General features: G+C 58.4%; 1 non-coding gene across 1 annotated transcript; it reads right to left on the bottom strand.

Moving 5' to 3' along the window:
- Window positions 1-6035: 6035 nt before the first annotated feature.
- On the bottom strand, window positions 6036-6154 carry LOC148058111 (5S ribosomal RNA). The gene has a single exon (XR_015710150.1). It is a non-coding gene; the product is annotated as a 5S ribosomal RNA (ribosomal RNA).
- Window positions 6155-7500: the final 1346 nt, after the last annotated feature.

The raw sequence follows: 7500 nt of genomic DNA, 5'->3' as shown, positions 1-7500 counted from the left end.
TTTCGTCAGGCAAAAGAACCAGAGTTCTCCGCGGCCATCCACTCCAACCTTGTCCGACTTTGAGGCACCAGGCTCGGCCACCCTCCGAGCCTTTTCCTTCCCTCTCCTGTTATGGTGCCTCCCTATTAACCTCTAGGTGGTTGCGCTCGTGACATCAAAAAGACCACTTTTTGAAGAGCAGTCACACTCGGAAAAAATTTCTTTCGTCTGGCAAAAGAACCAGAGTTTTCAGCGGTCATCCACTCCAACCTTGTCCGACTTTGAGGCACCAGGCTCGGCCACCCTCCGAGCCTTTTCACTCCCTCTCCTGTTATGGTGCCTCCCTATTAACCTCTAGGTGGTTGCGCTCGTGACATCAAAAAGACCACTTTTTGCAGAGCAGTCACACTCGGAAAAAAATTTCTTTCGTCAGGCAAAAGAACCAGAGTTTTCAGCGGTCATCCACTCCAACCTTGTCCGATTTTGAGGCACCAGGCTCGGCCACCCTCCGAGCCTTTTCACTCCCTCTCCTGTTATGGTGCCTCCCTATTAACCTCTAGGTGGTTGCGCTCGTGACATCAAAAAGACCACTTTTTGCAGAGCAGTCACACTCGGGAAAAATTTCTTTCGTCTGGCAAAAGAACCAGAGTTTTCAGCGGTCATCCACTCCAACCTTGTCCGATTTTGAGGCACCAGGCTCGGCCACCGTCCGAGCCTTTTCACTCCCTCTCCTGTTATGGTGCCTCCCTATTAACCTCTAGGTGGTTGCGCTCGTGACATCAAAAAGACCACTTTTTGCAGAGCAGTCACACTCGGAAAAAATTTCTTTCGTCTGGCAAAAGAACCAGAGTTTTCAGCGGTCATCCACTCCAACCTTGTCCGATTTTGAGGCACCAGGCTCGGCCACCCTCCGAGCCTTTTCACTCCCTCTCCTGTTATGGTGCCTCCCTATTAACCTCTAGGTGGTTGCGCTCGTGACATCAAAAAGACCACTTTTTTCAGAGCAGTCACACTCGGGAAAAATTTCTTTCGTCTGGCAAAAGAACCAGAGTTATCAGCGGTCATCCACTCCAACCTTGTCCGACGTTGAGGCACCGATGTCGGCCAAGTTCTGAGCGTTCCACCGCCGAATGCCACTGGTCCTCAACACAGCGGACTTCCAATCCAACCTTGTCCGACTTTGAGGCACCGAAGTCGGCCTCAGCCCGAGCCTTCCCCCGCCGACCTCACTGGAGCCCGCCATCCAGGGACCGGCGGAGGTCGCCCGCATGACCGCGGCAAAGTGTCTCAAAGTCGGGCACGACCGCTCGAGTCACCCGCCAACCCGGTCCGGGGCACCTCCAGGGACCGGCGGAGGTCGCCCGCATGACCGCGGCAAAGTGTCTCAAAGTCGGGCATGACCGCTTGAGTCACCCGCCAACCCGGTCCGGGGCACCTCCAGGGACCGGCGGAGGACGCCCGCATGACCGCGACAAAGTGTCTCAAAGTCGGGCACGACCGCTCGAGTCACCCGCCAACCCGGTCCGGGGCACCTCCAGGGACCGGCGGAGGACGCCCGCATGACCGCGACAAAGTGTCTCAAAGTCGGGCACGACCGCTCGAGTCACCCGCCAACCCGGTCCGGGGCACCTCCAGGGACCGGCGGAGGAGGCCCGCATGACCGCGACAAAGTGTCTCAAAGTCGGGCATGACCGCTCGAGTCACCCGCCAACCCGGTCCGGGGCACCTCCGGGGACCGGCGGAGGACGCCCGCATGACCGCGACAAAGTGTCTCAAAGTCGGGCACGACCGCTCGAGTCACCCGCCAACCCGGTCCGGGGCACCTCCAGGGACCGGCGGAGGACGCCCGCATGCCCGCGACAAAGTGTCTCAAAGTCGGGCACGACCGCTCGAGTCACCCGCCAACCCGGTCCGGGGCACCTCCAGGGACCGGCGGAGGACGCCCGCATGACCGCGACAAAGTGTCTCAAAGTCGGGCATGACCGCTCGAGTCACCCGCCAACCCGGTCCGGGGCACCTCCGGGGACCGGCGGAGGACGCCCGCATGACCGCGACAAAGTGTCTCAAAGTCGGGCACGACCGCTCGAGTCACCCGCCAACCCGGTCCGGGGCACCTCCAGGGACCGGCGGAGGACGCCCGCATGACCGCGACAAAGTGTCTCAAAGTCGGGCACGACCGCTCGAGTCACCCGCCAACCCGGTCCGGGGCACCTCCAGGGACCGGCGGAGGACGCCCGCATGACCGCGACAAAGTGTCTCAAAGTCGGGCATGACCGCTCGAGTCACCCGCCAACCCGGTCCGGGGCACCTCCGGGGACCGGCGGAGGACGCCCGCATGACCGCGACAAAGTGTCTCAAAGTCGGGCACGACCGCTCGAGTCACCCGCCAACCCGGTCCGGGGCACCTCCGGGGAGCAGTGGAGGTCGCTCGCATGACCGCGACAAAGTGTCTCAAAGTCGGGCATGACCGCTCGAGTCGCCCGCCATCCCGGTCCGGAGCTCAACACTTTGTCGTTTTTTCCACTCCCTCCCCATTAACCTCTAGGTGGTTGCGCTCGTGACATCAAAAAGACCACTTTTTGCAGAGCAGTCACACTCGGAAAAAATTCGTTTCGTCTGGCAAAAGAACCAGAGTTCTCAGCGGGCTTCCAGTCCAACCTTGTCCGATTTTGAGGCACCAGGCTCGGCCACAGTCCGAGCCCATTCACTCCCTCCCCTGTTGTACTCGCTCCCTATTAACCTCTAGGTGGTTGCGCTCGTGACATCAAAAAGACCACTTTTTGAGGAGCAGTCACACTTAGGAAAAATCCGTTTGCGCTCACACCATCCCTCCCCATTAACCTCTAGGTGGTTGCGCTCGTGACATCAAAAAGACCACTTTTTGAGGAGCAGTCACACTTAGGAAAAATCCGTTTGCGCTCACACCATCCCTCCCCATTAACCTCTAGGTGGTTGCGCTCGTGACATCAAAAAGACCACTTTTTGAGGAGCAGTCAGACACCGAGGTTTTCTGGATTTATGTCCGTTTTCCTGGTTCTCTGACTCGGGCACCTTGTGACCGACATCCCCCCCTTCCCTGGTTCTATTTTGCCGATACTTTGGTGAGTTTTCTACCCGCAAACCAAGCCCCCCAAGCCCGCCGCCTGGTGGGGGAGCATGCCGCCTGGCCCGGTTCTATTTTAGGTCACTTTGGTGAGTTTTCTACCCGCAAACCAAGCCCCCCAAGCCCGCCGCCTGGTGGGGGAAGAGGCCCCCTGGTCCCGGTTCTATTTTAGGACACTTTGGTGAGTTTTCTACCCGCAAACCAAGCCCCCCAAGCCCGCCGCCTGGTGGGGGAAGAGGCCCCCTGGTCCCGGTTCTATTTTAGGACACTTTGGTGAGTTTTCTACCCGCAAACCAAGCCCCCCAAGCCCGCCGCCTGGTGGGGGAACATGCCGCCTAGCCCGGTTCTATTTTAGGTCACTTTGGTGAGTTTTCTACCCGCAAACCAAGCCCCCCAAGCCCGCCGCCTGGTGGGGGAACATGCCCCCTGGTCCTGGTTCTATTTTAGGACACTTTGGTGAGTTTTCTACCCGCAAACCAAGCCCCCCAAGCCCGCCGCCTGGTGGGGGAACATGCCCCCTGGTCCTGGTTCTATTTTAGGACACTTTGGTGAGTTTTCTACCCGGAAACCAAGCCCCCCAAGCCCGCCACCTGGTGGGGGAACATGCCCCCTGGTCCTGGTTCTATTTTAGGACACTTTGGTGAGTTTTCTACCCGCAAACCAAGCCCCCCAAGCCCGCCGCCTGGTGGGGGAACATGCCCCCTGGTCCTGGTTCTATTTTAGGACACTTTGGTGAGTTTTCTACCCGGAAACCAAGCCCCCCAAGCCCGCCACCTGGTGGGGGAAGAGGCCCCCTGGTCCCGGTTCTATTTTAGGACACTTTGGTGAGTTTTCTACCCACACTGCAGGTCCCCAAATGCCGCCATCTGGTGGGGGAACATGCCGCCTGCACCGGTTCTATTTTAAGTCACTTTGGTGAGTTTTCTGCCCACACTACGGGTCCCCAAATGCCGCCATCTGGTGGGGGAACATGCCGCCTGCACCGGTTCTATTTTAAGTCACTTTGGTGAGTTTTCTGCCCACACTACGGGTCCCCAAATGCCGCCATCTGGTGGGGGAACATGCCGCCTGCACCGGTTCTATTTTAAGTCACTTTGGTGAGTTTTCTGCCCACACTACGGGTCCCCAAATGCCGCCATCTGGTGGGGGAACATGCCGCCTGCACCGGTTCTATTTTAAGTCACTTTGGTGAGTTTTCTGCCCACACTACGGGTCCCCAAATGCCGCCATCTGGTGGGGGAACATGCCGCCTGCACCGGTTCTATTTTAAGTCACTTTGGTGAGTTTTCTACCCACACTACGGGTCCCCAAATGCCGCCATCTGGTGGGGGAACATGCCGCCTGCACCGGTTCTATTTTAAGTCACTTTGGTGAGTTTTCTACCCACACTACGGGTCCCCAAATGCCGCCATCTGGTGGGGGAACATGCCGCCTGCACCGGTTCTATTTTAAGTCACTTTGGTGAGTTTTCTACCCACACTACGGGTCCCCAAATGCCGCCATCTGGTGGGGGAACATGCCGCCTGCGCCGGTTCTATTTTAAGTCACTTTGGTGAGTTTTCTGCCCACACTACGGGTCCCCAAATGCCGCCATCTGGTGGGGGAACATGCCGCCTGCACCGGTTCTATTTTAAGTCACTTTGGTGAGTTTTCTGCCCACACTACGGGTCCCCAAATGCCGCCACCTGGTGGGGGAACTGCCGCCTAGTCCCGGTTCTATTTTAGGTCACTTTTCTCACTTTCTGACCCACAAATAATGCCCCAAATGCCGCCGCCTGGTGGGGGGAACTGCCGCCTAGTCCCGGTTCTATTTTAGGTCACTTTTCTCACTTTCTGACCCACAAATAATGCCCCAAATGCCGCCGCCTGGTGGGGGGAACTGCCGCCTAGTCCCGGTTCTATTTTAGGTCACTTTTCTCACTTTCTGACCCACAAATAATGCCCCAAATGCCGCCGCCTGGTGGGGGGAACTGCCGCCTAGTCCCGGTTCTATTTTAGGTCCCTTTTCTCACTTTCTGACCCACAAATAATGCCCCAAATGCCGCCGCCTGGTGGGGGGAACTGCCGCCTAGTCCCGGTTCTATTTTAGGTCCCTTTTCTCACTTTCTGACCCACAAATAATGCCCCAAATGCCGCCGCCTGGTGGGGGGAACTGCCGCCTAGTCCCGGTTCTATTTTAGGTCACTTTTCTCACTTTCTGACCCACAAATAATGCCCCAAATGCCGCCGCCTGGTGGGGGGAACTGCCGCCTAGTCCCGGTTCTATTTTAGGTCACTTTTCTCACTTTCTGACCCACAAATAATGCCCCAAATGCCGCCGCCTGGTGGGGGGAACTGCCGCCTAGTCCCGGTTCTATTTTAGGTCACTTTTCTCACTTTCTGACCCACAAATAATGCCCCAAATGCCGCCGCCTGGTGGGGGGAACTGCCGCCTAGTCCCGGTTCTATTTTAGGTCCCTTTTCTCACTTTCTGACCCACAAATAATGCCCCAAATGCCGCCGCCTGGTGGGGGGAACTGCCGCCTAGTCCCGGTTCTATTTTAGGTCACTTTTCTCACTTTCTTACCCACAAATAATGCCCCAAATGCCGCCGCCTGGTGGGGGGAACTGCCGCCTAGTCCCGGTTCTATTTTAGGTCACTTTTCTCACTTTCTGACCCACAAATAATGCCCCAAATGCCGCCGCCTGGTGGGGGGAACTGCCGCCTAGTCCCGGTTCTATTTTAGGTCACTTTTCTCACTTTCTGACCCACAAATAATGCCCCAAATGCCGCCGCCTGGTGGGGGGAACTGCCGCCTAGTCCCGGTTCTATTTTAGGTCACTTTTCTCACTTTCTTACCCACAAATAATGCCCCAAATGCCGCCGCCTGGTGGGGGGAACTGCCGCCTAGTCCCGGTTCTATTTTAGGTCACTTTTCTCACTTTTCTACCCACAAATAATGGCAAAAAAAAATGCTTACAGCACCCAGTATTCCCAGGCGGTCTCCCATCCAAGTACTAACTGGGCCCGACCCTGCTTGGCTTCCGAGATCAGACGAGATCGGGCTCATTCAGGGTGGTGTGGCCGTAAGCGAGGGAAGCGCTTGTGAAATGCCCCAAAGTGTTGAAAATGTTCCCCAGGCCCCTGGTTCCCCATCCCCGCAGGAGGAGGCTCCCCAGGCCCCCTGGTTCCCCATCCCCGCAGGAGGAGGCTCCCCAGGCCCCCTGGTGCAGGAGGAGGCTCCCCAGGCCCCTGGTTCCCCATCCCCGCAGGAGGAGGCTCCCCAGGCCCCCTGGTTCCCCATCCCCGCAGGAGGAGGCTCCCCAGGCCCCATGGTTCCCCATCACCGCAGGAGGAGGCTCCCCAGGCCCCCTGGTTCCCCATCCCCGCAGGAGGAGGCTCCCCAGGCCCCCTGGTGCAGGAGGAGGCTCCCCAGGCCCCCTGGTTCCCCATCCCCGCAGGAGGAGGCTCCCCAGGCCCCCTGGTTCTCCATGCCCGCAGGAGGAGGCTCCCCAGGCCCCTGGTTCCCCATCCCCGCAGGAGGAGGCTCCCCAGGCCCCCTGGTTCTCCATGCCCGCAGGAGGAGGCTCCCCAGGCCCCCTGGTTCTCCATCCCCGCAGGAGGAGGCTCCCCAGGCCCCCTGGTTCTCCATCCCCGCAGGAGGAGGCTCCCCAGGCCCCCTGGTTGGGAGAGGGGGAAAAAGAGCAAAGTGTTTAAAAATGCCCCCAAAGTGTTGAAAATGTTCCCCAGGCCCCTGGTTCCCCATCCCCGCAGGAGGAGGCTCCCCAGGCCCCCTGGTTGGGAGAGGGGGAAAAAGAGCAAAGTGTTTAAAAATGCCCCCAAAGTGTTGAAAATGTTCCCCAGGCCCCTGGTTCCCCATCCCCGCAGGAGGAGGCTCCCCAGGCCCCCTGGTTGGGAGAGGGGGAAAAAGAGCAAAGTGTTTAAAAATGCCCCAAAGTGTTGAAAATGTTCCCCAGGCCCCTGGTTCCCCATCCCCGCAGGAGGAGGCTCCCCAGGCCCCCTGGTTGGGAGAGGGGGAAAAAGAGCAAAGTGTTTAAAAATGCCCCAAAGTGTTGAAAATGTTCCCCAGGCCCCTGGTTCCCCATCCCCGCAGGAGGAGGCTCCCCAGGCCCCCTGGTTGGGAGAGGGGGAAAAAGAGCAAAGTGTTTAAAAATGCCCCAAAGTGTTGAAAATGTTCCCCGGCCTCCTGGTACCCCATCCCCGCATGAGGATGTCACCCAGGCCCCTGGTTCTCCATCCCCGCAGGAGGAGGGATTGTGGGTGGGAGAGGGAAAAAAAGGCTAAAGTGTTTAAAAATGCCCCAAAGTGTTGAAAATGTTCCCCGGCCTCCTGGTACCCCATCCCCGCATGAGGATGTCACCCAGGCCCCTGGTTCTCCATCCCCGCAGGAGGAGGGATTGTGGGTGGGAGAGGGAAA

The sequence above is a fragment of the Callionymus lyra genome, unplaced genomic scaffold, assembly GCF_982586985.1.
Source record: "Callionymus lyra unplaced genomic scaffold, fCalLyr1.hap1.1 HAP1_SCAFFOLD_168, whole genome shotgun sequence".
NCBI classification, from domain to species: domain Eukaryota; kingdom Metazoa; phylum Chordata; class Actinopteri; order Syngnathiformes; family Callionymidae; genus Callionymus; species Callionymus lyra.
Note: the sequence above shows the minus strand (reverse complement) of the source record. Positions and strands in the feature narration are given on the sequence as shown.